Source organism: Dama dama, chromosome 17 (assembly GCF_033118175.1).
Source record: "Dama dama isolate Ldn47 chromosome 17, ASM3311817v1, whole genome shotgun sequence".
Taxonomy (NCBI): domain Eukaryota; kingdom Metazoa; phylum Chordata; class Mammalia; order Artiodactyla; family Cervidae; genus Dama; species Dama dama.
Window position 1 is genome coordinate 48,114,692 of NC_083697.1, and position 16,516 is coordinate 48,131,207.

Sequence of the window (16,516 nt, forward strand, 5' to 3'; positions counted from 1 at the left end):
TCCCGATAAAGTCAGTCATTTCTTCTTGAAACGTTTTTTGGTAGCTTTGGTGTTTTTCTGTTTAGAAAATTATGTTATTTTTGAAAAAAATATTTTCTTTTCTTCTTTGAACATTTTTCTTTTTCTTACCTACATTCTTTACTTGAACTTCTGATTCAGTGTCAAATAGAAGTGGTAAAGGCAGACATATCTTAAGGCAAAATCAGTCTTCCACAGTTAATATAATGTTACATGTGAAAGTTAAGAAAAGTCAATTTTTAGTGGTAAAATTTCCAACACTAGTTGTGAATGTATAATAAATATCATTTTTATATTTCTATAAATTCGTTTATTTTAAGCTCAGTTTTCTCTTATATTTTTGTTTTTTTCTTGATATTTCTTGATAACTCTCCCCATTATTTTTACATAATGTAACATTTATTTTTTTCTCAAAGCTAGCTTGTCTGATATTAATAAGCCATTCCAATTTATTTTTGATCAGAATTTGTGAGGTACATTTGTGCATTTTTCTACTTGCAACAAATTTTAAAACTTTGTCTTTATATTTATCATTGATCTTTTCGTAGATATTGAATATTAGATCTTATTTTTAATCTGCCTTTTAATTTAGTGTTTATACAATTTGTGCTTAACATAATCTATTGTCTTCCACATTTTTTAATATTTGTTCCATCTATTTTTTGCTTCTTATTTTTACTTTCTGACTTATTTTACATTGAGTTCTTTTCTATTTCTTTTTATCTTTGATATTAACTTATCTATTATACTTATTTTATCAGTTGCAAACATTATTTAAAATATATGTCTTTAATTGATCATAGTCTGCTGCCAGGTTGCTTTACATAACTATCTAAAGCACAAGAAACTTAAAGTGGAGTACAGTTTACTCCCTCCCACATTTTATGCTACTTTTTGTCATATATTTTATTTCTACATATATTATAAGCTCCACAATATTTTGGTATTATTTATACCTTAGATAATCACTTAAAGAGATTAAAAATAATGAAAAAACTTATGTTTACTCACATATTACTCCTTTTCAGACATATCCCCTTTTTGTGTAGATTCATATATTCTTCTGGTCTCTTTATCCTTCTGCCTGAAAACTTACTTTTAATACGTTTTATAGTGCATTCTGCAGTAACTTCTTTTAACGTAAACATTCATTAATACGTTTTTATGTCAACAAACTTAATTTCTAGAAACATTTTTGATGTACAGACATTTTAGACTTTCAGAAAAATTGAGTGGGTATATAGAGGATTCCCATATACTTTCATACTCACTTCCTTCTATTAATAGCATCTACATTTGTCTGGTACATTTTGTGTAATTCATGAACCAATATTGATATATTAGGGCTTGTAATTCATTTAGATTTCTTTAGTTTTCAATCTATTATTCTTTTTCTGCCCCAAGATCCCATCTAAAATGCCACATTATATTTAGTTGCTACGTCTTCTTAGACTCTTTTTGGTTGTGACAGTTTTTCAAACTTTCCTTGTTTTCTGACCTTAACAATTTGAGAAGTAGTGGTCAGGTTTAGAAAAAACCCTTCAACTGGTTTTTATCTGATGTTTTTCTCATGATTAGACTGAGGTTGTAGCACTTGGGGAGGAAGATCACAGAGGTAAAGTGCCATTTCATCACATCATTTCAAGAGCACATTCTATCAGCATGACTTCTTATCACTCTTGATGTTACCTTTGATCACCTTGCCGACATAGTGTTTCTCAGCTTTCTCTGCTGCAAAGTTACTATTTTCTCTCCCCTGTTTTTATACTCTCCCCTTTGGAAGGCAGTCATTTTGTCCTGTCCATACTGAAGGAGCGAGGAGTCAGGCTCCAACTCCTTTAGAGTAAACTATCTGAATAATTTATTGGCATTCTTCTGCATGGAAGATTTTTGTTTTCTTTCTCATTTATTAACTTATTCAGTCATTTATATGTGTATGGATAAATGTATTATCCATAAATAATTATTTACACTTTGGTTTATAATCCAACACAGTCTTACTTTTTTGTTCAGATTATTCTAAATTTGGCCATCAAAAGCTGTTTATTATAACTCCATTGCCCTTTTGACATACCTACATTAATTTTTAAAATTTTTATTTTAAGCACTTTCTTACTTTCTGCCATTATAAGACATTGTTGTTCAGTCACCCAGTCTTGTCTGCCTCTTTGTACCCCATGGACTGCAGCATGCCAGGCTTCTCTGTCCCTCCCCTTCTCCTAAAGCTTGCCCAAGTTCATCTCCATTGCATTGGTGATGACATCTCATCCCCTGATGCCCTCTTCTCCTTCTGCCCTGAATCTTTGCCAGCATCATGGACTTTTCCAATGAGTCGCTGGTCACATCAAGTGACCAAGATACACATCAGTTCTTCTAATGAGTATTCTGGGTTGATTTCCCTTGAGATTGACTGGATTGATCTTCTTGCTGTCCAAGTGACTCTCGGGAGTCTTCTCCAGCACCACAATTCAAAGGCATCAGTTCTTTGGTGCTCTGCCTTCTTTATGGTCCAGCTCTCACAACTGCATGTGACCACTGGGAAGACCATAGACTTGACTATACAGACCTTTGTTGGCAGAGTAATATTTCTGCTTTTCAACACACTGTCTAGGTTTGGCATAGCTTTCCTGCCAATATAAGATATTCCAGGCTAAATTTTTAAGTCATTTATTTTACTTTTTTATTTTTGATTATGCTGGGTCTTCATTGCTGCTCTGGCTTTTCTCTAGTTGTGGCAAGTGAGGGCTCCTCTCTAGTTGTGGTGCACGGGCTTCTCACTGCAGTGGCTTCTCTTGTTGTAGCTCCTGGGCTCTAGAGCACAGGCTCAATAGTTATGTGCACGGGCTTAGTTGCTCTGCAGCATGTGGGACCTTCTTGGACCAGGGATCAACCCATGGCTCCTGCATTGGCAGGCAGATTCTTTACCACTCAGACACCAGGGAAGCCTTCCAGGTTAATTTCATGCATTTCCTATCCCAGTCAAGAATCAACAAGCCCTGGTTCCTTTTATTGGAAAATGACTTTAGAAACAAATATCTGGAAGTTAGATCTGGTCATTGCTACTAGAGTGTTATTTTTTTCCCTTTCAACTGACAAAGCATGGAAACAAATGTGTATATACTAACATGTGTATACAATACATATAAATATTTCTTTATGTAGGCGTTTGTTCCTCTTTTAATTTAAACATGACTTCATACTGATGGCTCCAAATCTAACTATTGAAACATGAATTATTCTGTCTTCCTCTCTTCATCAATCTAAATTTCCATTCCGATAGTTACAAATCTAGCTTCTGCCATCTCCATTCATTTGTTTGTTTAATTTCAGCATACATTCATATCAGTATCACATTCATTATTCTGTACTTCCATGGAAACTACTTTATCTATTAATGGGCTTATGTACAATTTCTTTTGCCTTTTGGGCTTCCCCAGTGACTCAGATGGTAAAGAATGTGCCTGCAATGCAGGAGACCTGTGTTTGATCCCTAGGTCAGGAAGATCCCTTGGAGACAGGAATGGCAATCCACTTCAGTATTCTTGCTGGAGAATCTCATGGACAGAGGAGCCTGGTGGGCTACACTTCATGGGTTCGCCAAGAATCAGACATGACTGAGCAACTAACACTTTGCCGAGTAAACATTTTAAATTTTAATCAAGTCCAACTTACTGCTTTTTTTCTATCATGGTTCATACTTTGGTTGTATCTGAAAATGTGTTAGGAAATCTAAATTCACCTAGATTTTATTCTATTTTTTTCTAGAATTTCAATTTTTTACATTTTAAAATTTAAGTCGATGATTAATTTTGAGTTAATGTTGTAAGAGGCAGAAGTTATGTGGCTAGATTAGTTTTTTTTTTTTTCCAGATGTGAATATCCAGTACCATTGGTTGAAAAAAAAAGGATTCTTTTTCTTACTATATTACCTTTGCTTTTTTATTGAAGATCATTTAATTATATTTATGTGGGACAAATTGTAGGCTCCTTATCCTGTTTCTATTCTTTTGATAAAATTGTGCTGTCTTTATCACCATATCTTGAGTTAAGTTTGACATTGGGTAACATTGGTGCTCCACTTAGTTCTTTTTCTTCAACATCATGTTGGTTACTCTCTATATTTTACATTTTCATATAAACTTTAGAAGGATTTTATAAATATCCATGAAATACCTTGCTGATATTTTACATGCGTTGAATCAATAGATAGAGTTGGGGAGAACTGACATCTCAAAAATATTGAGTCTTTTGATCATAAACATGGACTCTATCTCCATTTATTTAGATTTTAAAAATTCTTTCAACAGAGTTTAACAGTTTTCACACATAGAACTTATGTGTATTTTGTTAAATGTGAACCTAAATATTTTATTTCTGATATTAATGTAAATGGTACTGCATTTTACATTCAAGGTCCAAAAGTTCTTTGCTGGCAAAAAAAGGGAAGCAATAGAGTTTTGTATATTGACCTTGTATCCTACAACCGTGCTATAATCACTTATTTGTTCCTAAATTCTTTTTAATTCATTGAGATTTTCTACATAGACAACATGTCATCTGTGAAAAAATAGATAGTTTTCTTTTTTTTAGATTTGCATAACTTTATTGCCTTTCCTTGTCTTATTGCACTACTCCTAGTATAGTGTGGGAAAAAAAGTGGAAGAAAAAGATATGCCTATTCCTGATCTAGGGGGAAATTATGCTGGTAACTCACTATTAAGTATGATGTTAACTGGAGGTAGTTTGCAGATGTTATTTGTGAAAGTTACCTTCTATTCTTATTTATCTGAGAGTTTATGTCATGAATATATATTGGATTTTGTCCAATGTGTTTTCTGCCTCAATTGACATAATTTTTCTTCTTTAGCCTATTGATATAGTAGATTACATAAATTGATTTTCAAATGGGGAACTGGCCTTGTGTAACTAGAATAAATCCCACTTTGTCATTTTGCATGATTCTTTTTGTACTTTGTTGAATTCAATTTGCTAATATTTTGTTGAGGATTTTTGATCTATGTTCATAAAAGATATTGACATATAGTATTCCTTTTGTAATGTCTTTATCTGGTTTTGCTATTAGTGTAATGCTGGCATTATAGAGCTAGGAAATATTCTCTTTTTATTTTCTGGAAGAGAATGTAAAGAATTGGTTGTTTCTTAAATGTTTGTTAGAATTCACCAGTGAAGCCATTTTGGTCAGGTACTCTCTAATTTAAAAGACTATTAATTATTTGTTCAATTTCTTTAATATATATAGGCCAATTTGATTATCTGTTTCTGCTTTTGTGAGAGCTTTGATAGTGTGCCTTTTTCATAGAATTGGTCCATTTCATCTAAATTATCAAATTTGTGGACCTAGAGTTGCTCATATTTCTTTATTGTCATCTTAACTGAGAAAAATCCATGGGTTCTGTGGTGAAGACACTTCCTTCATTCATGATATTAAAACAATCTGTCCATTCTTTTTTCTCCATTAGTCTAGCCAGAGGTTTATCAGTTGTATTGATCATTTTGAACAGCATTCAGTTTTGTGAAATGTTTTCTACTGACTGTCTGATTTTACCTTCAGTGATATCTGCTCTAACTTTTACTAATTTTTTCTTCCATTTGCATTAGGACTAAATCGCTCTTCTTTCTTAGGTGCAATCTTAGATTATTGATTTTAGATTATTCTTCTTTATAGCATACACATTCAATGCTATAAATTTTCCTCTAAACACTGTTTTTGTGGCATTCCATAAATCTTGGTTAGCTCTATTTTCATTTCACTTAGTTCAAATTATTTAAAAATTCCTCTTGAGGATTTTTAAAAATTTTGACCCATGTGTTATTCAGGATTTTATTTTTCAAACCTCAAATATTTTGGGATTTTCCAACTATCTTTCTGTTATTAAATTCTAATTTAATTCTATTATGGTCTGAAAATATATTTCATATGATTTTTATTCTTTTAAATGTCTAAAGTATTTTTATGGCCAAAATTTTAACTTTATAGGTGAGTGTTGTTTTTGAGCTTTAGAAGAATGTGTATTCCACTGTTTTTGAAAGCATTATTCTGTAAATATCAAATAGATCCTGTTGATTAACTGTGGTGTTTATTTCAACTCTTCCTTGATTGATTTTCTGCTGGATTTACCTATCAGTTACTGAAAGATAATAAAGTCTACAACTCTAGAAGAAAAATTATCTACTTCTCTTTGCTTTTCTATCAGTTCTTATCTTATGTATTTTGATGATTTTTTAAAAATTGCATACATGTTAATGATTTTTATGTCTTCTCAGAGAATTAATTCCTTTATCATGATGTAATATTCTGGCAATTTGTGCCTAGTTTTTCTTCATGGTTAGTATATTATTCTCATTTTCTTTTGATTAATGTCATTGTGGTATATGTTTCTCCACTCCCCCCTTTTTAAAACCAATTTTCCTTTTTGCATTTAAAGTGAGTTCTTTTAGGCCTTTTTAAAAAAATTATTTTGACAATTTTTTAAAAATGTCAATTTTTTTGTCTTTTAGTTGCATTTAGACAATTCACATTAAAATTGACTACTGATATATTTTGATTAGTATCTATCATGTTTATAATTGTTTTATATATGCTGCACTTGACTTTTTTCTTTTTATATTTTCTTTTTATTCCTTTTTTTAGTTGAGCATTTTCTATGATTATACTTTTTCTCCTCTCTTATCATATTGAGTACAATTCTTTTAAAAGCTTTTTGGTGTCTAACCTAGAATTTGCAATGTATATTTAGAACTATTCTAAGTCCACCTTCAAATACTATTCCAATGTCATCGGTAATGACTATTGTGCATTCTTTTTATATTTACACAATAGTTACAAACTTTGTAACAGAGTTTTCCCATTTTCTTTCTTTTATCCCATTTAAATTGCTGTGGCTTCTTTTGCCTATCCATATATTATTATCACTCAATACATTGACACTCTTATCTATTAAGAAGTTTAAAATAAATGATTTTATTTTACCTATGTTTATTCTTTTGCCACCACTGTTTCTTTATGTAGTTACCATTTTTGCCTCTGTATTTCCCTTCTATCTCAATAACTTCTTTTACTATTTCTTACAGGATGAATCTTCTGACAATAAATCCTATCTTTTCTGTTTGTCTGAGAAAGTCTATTTTTTCTTGACTTCTGAGGATAATTTCTCTGGATATAAAATTCTAGATTGGTGGTTCTGTTTTCCTTTTTACTCCTTATATACTTTACTCCACTTTCTTCTTCTTTCCCTGGTTTCCAATGGAAGGTTCACTTTGTATTCCTATTACTTATTTCTCCATAGGTAAGGTATATTTTTTCCTCTTGGGCTTTTGGCTTTTTTCAAGATTTTCTGGTTGTCTTTGGTTTGTTTTTATTACAGTGCTATTTGCCTACATGTGGAGATTTTGTTTGTTTGTTTACTTTTTATATTTTTCTTGCTTGATGTTACCTGAACTTATGGATCTATTGTTTTGTGTCTGCCATTAATTCTGGAAAGTTTTCACCCATTATTAATTCAGATACTTCTTGTTTTTTTCTCTCATTCTTCTCCCTCTAATATGTAACAATTGTGCATATGTAACATTTTATAATTGTCCCACATTTCTTGCATAGTGTGTTTTACATTTTATCTTTTTTTTCACTTTGCATTTACTTTGAGAAGTTTCTATTACATATATTCAAGCTCATTGATTCTTTCTAGTCTACAGATGAACCCATCAAAGAAAGTCATCATTTCTGTTACAGTGTTTTGATTTTTAAAATTTCCTTTTTATTTTTTATACAGTTTCCTTCTCTCTGCTTACCACTTATTCCTATAGTTCATATACCTTTTCCACAGAATATATACAATATTAATCATGGTTATTTAAATTTCCTATTTGATAGTTCCAAAATCTGTGTCAATATCTGAGTCTGCTTCTAATGCTTGTTTTGATTCCTCAGATACTGTGTTTTTTTTTGTCTTTAATATACTTTATACATTTTTGTTGGAATCTGGATACAATATATTGAGTAATAAGAACCAAAGTAAAGATATCTTTACTGTGAGCTTTAATATTAATCTAGTTAGGAACTAGAATGTGTTTAATACTTTCTGTATATCTAGGTACCAAAGGCTGCAGTTTCATTCAGGGTTCTTATTTATTTATTTAAGCTCTATCCTGTTGTCTCTGGGCTCCCTAAGAGCACCTTCTTAAAGAAAGTCTATATCTTCCAGCTCTTTCAGTTATAATTCACTGTTATTGTACCACAGCCCTGTTGATGTGGTGATAAGAATTGGGAGAGAGGAAACATTCCATAGCATTATGATTAATTCTCAGGTTTCTAGTTGAACTGAAGCCCTGGGTTGTGACCTTCAGAAATATTTCTTAATTTTGCTTCCTTTCTAGGTGAGTCAGGAAAACAAGTGTGGGGTGGAATTTCCTCGTTACTCTTCTTCCAGGTACACAAGGCTTTTGTATGCAGGTACCCCTGGAGAGCAGAACTTCTTTATGAAGGGTGTTCCAGGTATATTTCAAATGGTTACTCTTATCCTTTCCCTACCTAAAACCCAAGGGGATGTTTCTTGGTTCTTTAATTCAAGAAACTGACGGTGTTCCTGGAGGTATATTTCATGAAATTATGTGTGAGTAGTAGAGAGGTCTCTAACCCCTAGGAGTTTTTCATTCCCACCCTAGGGAATCCGTGGTTTGTTAAAATTATTTTTCAAGCATTCCTACCATTTTATGGCTCCAGTGGATTCTGCTACAAGTTAGGTAATCATGGTTGTAATTTTCTGAATTCTCTTGTCTCTCCAGCTTTGAGGGTGGTAGTTTTCTTTATGATCTCACTTCTCTGATGGATCTAAGAAAAATTCCTGATTTTCAGTTTGCTCAGCTTTTTTCTTGTTGTAAGAATTGAGAGTGATGATTTTCAAGCTCTCCATATGTTGGATCAAATACCAACAGTCTTGCTTTTGTTTTGAAAAAGCATCTTAACCAGATATAAAATTCCAAGTTGACAGTTTTCTCTCTCAATGCTTTAAAGATGTTTCACTATCCTCTCATTTGATTTGTTTCTAATGAGAAATATATTCTCATCCGTATTTTAGAGCATATAAGGAGAAATAAAACAAGCTGGGTTCGGAGAAGAGGGAGAAAATTCTTTAAAATCACACTAAACATTTGTTTAAAGATGAATTACCACATCTGCAACAAGAAAGATGGGATAATATGTCATTTTGAGGAGGACAACTCTGGCAGATTAGGTACTAGGCTTGGGATGATTTTGTCACCTTAAATACATTTTGGGTCCACAAAACTGAGTAAAAGGTGAGGTTTAAACAGGTTTTTTCCCCCATGCTTTCATGGATAAGATGGTGAGAGTTGCTGATACTTGGGGAAATAAAGAACTCTTCTAAAAGAAGTGATAAAGAAATGTATAATAAAATATGGTCAGTTTTAGAAGCACTCTCAATAAATCAGATATGCAGGCCCTGAGTTCAAGAACACGACAGAAGAAGTGATGGACATGACAGTGGTATTAAAACTCTGGTTTTCTGTGAGAGTAAAACAGCAGAATCCTATAAATCAAGCATAAACTAAACAGTACTTAATCACAATAGAAACTTGCAAAGTAAGCAGTGGTGTCCCAAAGATTCTGGATGCTTACAAAATTCTTGAATTAGATAATATTTCCAATTATTTACTTATAAGTGAATTTCCTCAATTACAGGATTAAGTTTCAGAGATTTAAAACAAACTCATAAGCACAGCTTCTTAGACCAATAACATTAAAGGGCATAAGATATTTTATAAAACCATTAGTGGATATTCTGTTAATGAGTTAAATGTACATCATATATAATATAAGCATAATATGCTTAATTTTTTATAACATTTTGCTTGATGACAGGAAAAGTTTGACATAATCTCCACTTTGATCTCCAAAAACTTACACACTAAGAAAGCCTAAGAACTTTGGAGACATAATAAATGTATTATAAATATATACCTGAAAGCAAAGTATTGTAATATGGTCTTGTTGCATGCAGGCATCCAAGTGAGAAATATTAATAAGTCTAGAGTAGAGCATAACTCAACAGGGAAAAGGTCTAAGTGTTTAGATCAGGTTTGCAAATTATGATTCTTTTGGCAGATAGTTTTATTTATTCAACCAAAGTTATTGAAAATCTGATATATCACATACATTTCACTGAGAGAAACAGTGATTCCAGATCTATTGCTTATTTGCAAGGAGTTTACATTGTGAAGGAATAGGTAGACTAGTAAGCAAACAATTAAATATAGAAAATCAGTTTCCCTAATAGGAATAGTTACAGGCTGCCATGAAAGTGTATACAAAATATGTGTGAATGAAGAGGGAGGAAAGAAGGTCATCTAATTGAAATAATAGATGCTAAAGTGAAGAATAAAAACACGTATTCCCCATCATGCTGTGTTTCTCAAAGTCCAGTTATTGTCAAACCACCTTTTCAAATTTGACCATGAACTACCAAGTGTACTGTTACTTAATATTTTTCTTTACATTGATTTAGTTTTTCATTTAAATCATTTTGCATAAAAAGGAGTTTTTATTTCTAGAATAAACGGAAGTCAATTACACACAACATAACCATATAAAAGGTGAGATAAAAACAGTAATATTTTAGACATTAGTTTTAGATATTATTGTTTTGTCTAGAAAAGACTGACCACGAAACAATGGGTAAGAATTTAAGATACATTAAAGAGGAAAAAATTACACTGAGCTTCTCCTTGACTTAATCAGACCAAAAGAATCGAGGTGATTATATTTTTCTTCTTGATTTGATGTTTATGTACCACAAACAAAATCCATTGCATATACTTGCTGTAATCATAAATCTCTTTAAAGTGTTCCATATTTTGGGAAAGGCTGGGATATACACAATAAATATTCAGGAGGAGTAAGGTAAATCCTAAAGCTAAAGAAAGGAAAGAAAGTCAGAAAGTCTCAGTTTTTAAAATAAAAAACATTTTACTGAAAGTTAGACATCAAATCTAGCCACATACTGAGTACCAGGATCCATCTAATAGCATCTGTGTATTTTCAGGTTACATTCTGACCTTTCTATTATTAGATCCTGTATCATTATATTGAATTGAAGTCAGATTTTATGTTATTCCAAGACACTGGTTCTAACTTCCTGAGTGACTCACAGTCCCTTGAGAATAACAGAGTGTAATTCCTCTTACACTGGATATAAATTCACCTGTATCTTTCTCTCAATAACAAATGAATGAAAGTATGTTATAAGAATAGCCCCAATTTTCTTTAGTTTATAACAAGTAAGACTCAATCCAAGACTTGTGGTTTTTAATTATTTTTAGTCCTTTGAGATCACCTTCCAAATGGAAAACAGTGTGTCCCACTGGGAGATGCTTGGGAGAACTATAGCCCAAGGGTGCAAAGCAAGTCTATTTTTGGTTTCTCAATGCTTTGTAAGGATCTTGAGATCACTGTTTTCCTAGGTTTCTCTTTTCTGGTATAAACATCCTCAGGTATTTCAAGCTCTGATTTGGAGTTTATATATATTACCCTTATCACTTGGATTGTCCTCATTTAGTGGAGCTTCGTTTTCTAATATCTCTCATTATGTGCAGCCACCAGAAAGAATCCCAGTTCAATAGCTGTCATGTGGCCAGAGTAGAGCATGGAATAGCTGCCACTTCTTGGGTGTTGTATTATCTCTTGATTACTACTGTCTAATATTTCATATTTCTGATTTTGGTGTTGACCATCTGGTGATGTCCATGTGTAGAGTCTTCTCTTTTGTTGTTGGAAGAGGGTGTTTGCTATGACCAGTGCGTTCTCTTGGCAAAACTCTATCAGCCTTTGCCCCACTTCATTCTGTACTCCAAGGTCAAATTTGCCTGTTACTCAAGGTGTTTCTTGACTTCCTACTTTTGCATTCCAGTCCCCTATAATGAAAAGAACATGCTTTTTGGGTGTTAGTTATAAAAGGTCTTGTAGGTCTTCATAGAACCGTTCAACTTCAGCTTCTTCAGCGTTACTGGTTGGGGCATAGGCTTGGATTACCATGATATTGAATGATTTGCCTTAGAAACGAACAGAGATCATTCTGTCATTTTTGAGATTGCATCCAAGTACCGCATTTTGGACTCTTTTGTTGACCATGATGGCTACTCCATTTCTTCTAAGGGATTCCTGCCCACAGTAGTAGATATAATGGTCATCTGAGTGAAATTCACTCATTCCAGTCCATTTTAGTTCACTGATTCCCAGAATGTTGACATTCACTCTTGCCATCTCCTGTTTGGCCACTTCCAATTTGCCTTGATTCATGGACCTAACATTCCAGGTTCCTATGCAATATTGCTCTTTACAGCATCAGACCTTGCTTCTGTCACCAGTCACATCCACAACTGGGTATTGTTTTTGCTTTGGCTCCATCCCTTCATTATTTCTGGAGTTATTTCTCCACTGATGTCCAGTAGCATATTGGGCACCTACCGACCTGGGTAGTTCCTCTTTCAGTATCCTATCATTTTGCCAGCAAATTTGCCAGCAATATTTCATTCATATCCTATCAATATGCCAGCAAATTTGGAAAACTCAGCAGTGGCCACAGGACTGGAAAAGGTCAGTTTTCATTCCAGTCTCTAAGAAAGGCAATGCCAAAGAATGCTCAAACTCCCCCACAATTGCACTCATCTCACATGCTAGTAAAGTAATGCTCAAAATTCTCCAAGCCAGGCTTCAGCAATACGTGAACCATGTACTTCCAGATGTTCAAGCTGGTTTTAGAAAGGGTAGAGGAACCAGAGATCAAATTGCCAACATCCACTGGATCATCAAAAAAGCAAGAGAGTTCCAGAAAAACATATATTTATGCTTTATTGACTACGCCAAAGCCTTAGACTGTGTGGATCACAATAAGCTGTGGAAAATTCTGAAAGAGATGGGAATACCGGACCACCTGACCTGCCTCTTGAGAAACCTGTATGAATACATCTTGAGAAACGCTGGGCTGGAAGAAGCACAAGCTGGAATCAAGATTGCCGGGAGAAATATCAATAACCTCAGATATGCAGATGACACCACCCTTATGGCAGAAAGTGAAGATGAACTAAAAAGCTTTTTGATGAACGTGAAAGAGGAGAGTGAAAAAGTTGGCTTAAAGCTCAACATTCAGAAAACTAAGATCATGGCATCTGGTCCCATCACCTCATGGGAAATAGATGGGAAAAGAGTGGAAACAGTGTCAGACTTTAATTTTTGGGGCTCCAAAATCACTGCAGATGGTGATTGCAGCCATAAAATTAAAAGACGCTTACTCCTTGGAAGGAAAGTTATGACCAACCTAGATAGCATATTAAAAAGCAGAGACATTACTTTGCCAATAAAGGTCCATCTGGTCAAAGCTATGGTTTTCCCAGTGGTCATGTATGAATGTGAGAGTTGGACTATAAAGAAAGCTGAGTGCCGAAAAATTGATGCTTTTGAACTATTGGTGTTGGAGAAGACTTTTGAGAGTGCCTTGGACTGCAAGGAGATCCAACCAGTCCATCCTGAAGGAGATCAGTCCTGGGTGTTCATTGGAAGGACTGATGCAGAAGTTGAAACTCCAATACTTTGGCCACTTCATGCGAAGAGTTGACTCATTGGAAAAGACCATGATGCTAGGAGGGATTGGGGGCAGGAGGAGAAGGGGACAACAGAGGATGAGGTGGTTGAATGGCATCATCGACTCGATGGACATGGGTTTGGGTGGACTCCGGGAGTTGGTGATGGACAGGGAGGCCTGGCGTGCTGTGATTCATGGGGTCGCAAAGAGTCAGACACGACTGAGCGACTGAACTGAACTGAACTGAATATTTTATATGATCATTTGAGATACCAATTTCTATTGTTGGCTCGTATAGAGATTGTAGTCAATGAAAACCTTAAATTATTTAATTTTGTTATGAATTGCTGGTTTTCTAAACTTGGCTCCACATCTGCTGGAATTTCCATACAAAAATTAAGGGAAAAGTAGAAGGAAGCTGACAGAAGGGCTAAGAATAACAGAAAACAATGCAGTGAATTTCAAGTGTGACATATATTAAATTATCTATTTATTGTGTATTAAAATACAATTATCAGAGAAATCTGTGGTTTCATAGGCATATTTAGTTAGAATTAGTCTATGTTTTAAAAGACAATTGAGCCAACAGCTATCAGGAAAATGCAATTCAAAACCACAAGAGATAGTACTTTACATCTGCTAGGAAGGGCTGTAATCAAAAAGTCAGGTAAGGGGAGAACAAGATGGCAGAGGAGTAGGTGGATGTGGAGTACATCTCTCTCCATGGGTACATCAGGAATATACCTCCAGACACAGAAGTGCATGCAGAACACCAGCTGAGAGCGGACAGGAGTACCTGACCAGTGGAAAAGAATATATAGAACTACGCAAAACTCAGTAGGATGAAGGAACTAGGGGAAAAAACAGGAGTGTTAGAAGGACTGGACCTGCCCTTGGCAGGTGGGTGAAGTGAAGCAGGAGTCTGATCCTCATAGCAGGGCAATTGTCTGAATCAGAGGAGAAACTTTTAAGGCTGAGAGTGAAACAGGTGATCTGTGGAAGCCTAAATGGAATGAGAATCAGACAGTCCTTGCCGCAGCCATACATACCCCGGGCAGTAACAGAGTTTCTCCTCAAAGGAGCAGCAGCTGGGAGCTGGAGTTAAGGGATTGTGGAGCAATCCCAGGGTGAGGGCTGCTGTTGACTGCAGAGAGTTGGATTGAGGGGATGTGAGGGCAGAGATTACGGTGAGAAATGAGGTGGAAAAAAGCCAGGCAGCCATGGAAGCAAGGCGATACTGCTGAGCCACACGTAGGGGGTGGAGCCATCACCATAGCCTCTCTCTGAGGACATGCCAGCTTGCGCAACTGAACAATAGAGAGGCTGGCCCACCAAATGCCTGACGCACTGAACTACAGAGCAAGACCCCACACAGGGTGCTCATTTCAGGGACTGATTTGCAGATCTACAGGGTAGGACCCCAGTCAGGGGGGCCCCTGTATGTGCCTGACGTGCTGGACAACAGAGAAAGACCCCAGGCGAGGTCTTTAGAGGTCTTAGACCCCTCTAAATGCCTGAGCGGGCAGAGCTACAAGAAAGACTGGCCAAAGAGGCCTTCTGATTGCCAGCCACAAAAGGGTCAAAAAAAGACTCTGATAGGGCCATGACGCTTGCAACAAAGGCAGTCTGTATCCCTGCACACTTGGCGCTGCCAGGGTCCCTGCAAGCCAAGCAGCTGCACCTTTTTCACACTCAACTCTCACTGGGGCAGAGCTGCCACAGGCAAAAAAAAAGTCTTGTGTTTATGCACATAGGGTCACTTCGGTCATGTCCGACTCTTTGCGACCCTGTAGACTGTGGCCTGCCAGACTTCTTTATCAGAGAAGGGGGCTCTCCAGGCAGGAATACTGGAGTGTATTGGACAAGATTGGTTGCTATACCCTTCTAGAGCACTATATTTCCTGCTACCCCCCTGCCAACCCTCCTGAGTACCTGGTGCTGCCAGAACCCCTGTGACCCAAGCAGCTGCAGCACCTCCACACCTGGCTCTCAGAGGGGCAAACCCAAGTCCTCCAGGGCAGCCTCAGGGCAAAGCCCAGTGGACAACACACGTGTAGAGGTGGAAATAAAACCACAATAGAAACCCAGGGCTAGTGTGGCTAAAGAAGAAGATCCAAAACCTTCCCACTAGCTGTACAAACTGTAGATTAAACCCATATGATCAACTAAGCAGACTCCATGTCTATGGAATATATAAAAGGCCATTGAGAGTGCCCACAAAAGAAAAACGCACTAGCTTTGATACCTGTGGACATTGGAGACAAGAACACACAGGAGTAGGAGCAGATTAAAATCTGAGCAGCCCCTAGAGCAGGTCCAGAGATCAGCACAGTGTTGGAGGGCATCCTAGGGAGGTTAGCTGAACTGCGATTCCAGCATGGGAAAGGACTCTGACAGCAGTAACTCAAGAAAAACATTTATTATTCTTACTTTTTGACTTGTTCTATAGATCCTTTTGGATTTTTTTCTTTCCTTTTTTTCTCCCTCTGTTTTAGTTGTCAGTTTTATTGGCATTAGAAACCCAGTTAAGCTTTTGAGCTTTTTTATTTCCTCAGTCACATTTTTTTACTGTTGTCATAAACCTCTGCCTCTATGTTGGGCTTTTGTAGTTCTGTGGAGTTTTCCTCTTTTCTTCCCCCTCTCTTTTTAAAATTTAAATTAAAAAAAATTTAAACCTATTATTATTTTTTCTACATTTATTCCTTTGTTTGCTTTACCTACTGTTCTTTCCTCTTGCAGTTAATCTTTAATGTATATAAATCTACTTTTATTTAACTTTGCACATCTTTCTTTCTTTTCTTTCTCTCCTTTTTTCTCAACATATATGTTAGTTTTATTTTCATTCATTTATTCCCCAGTTGGCACCTTGCTTTAGTTTTGTTTTC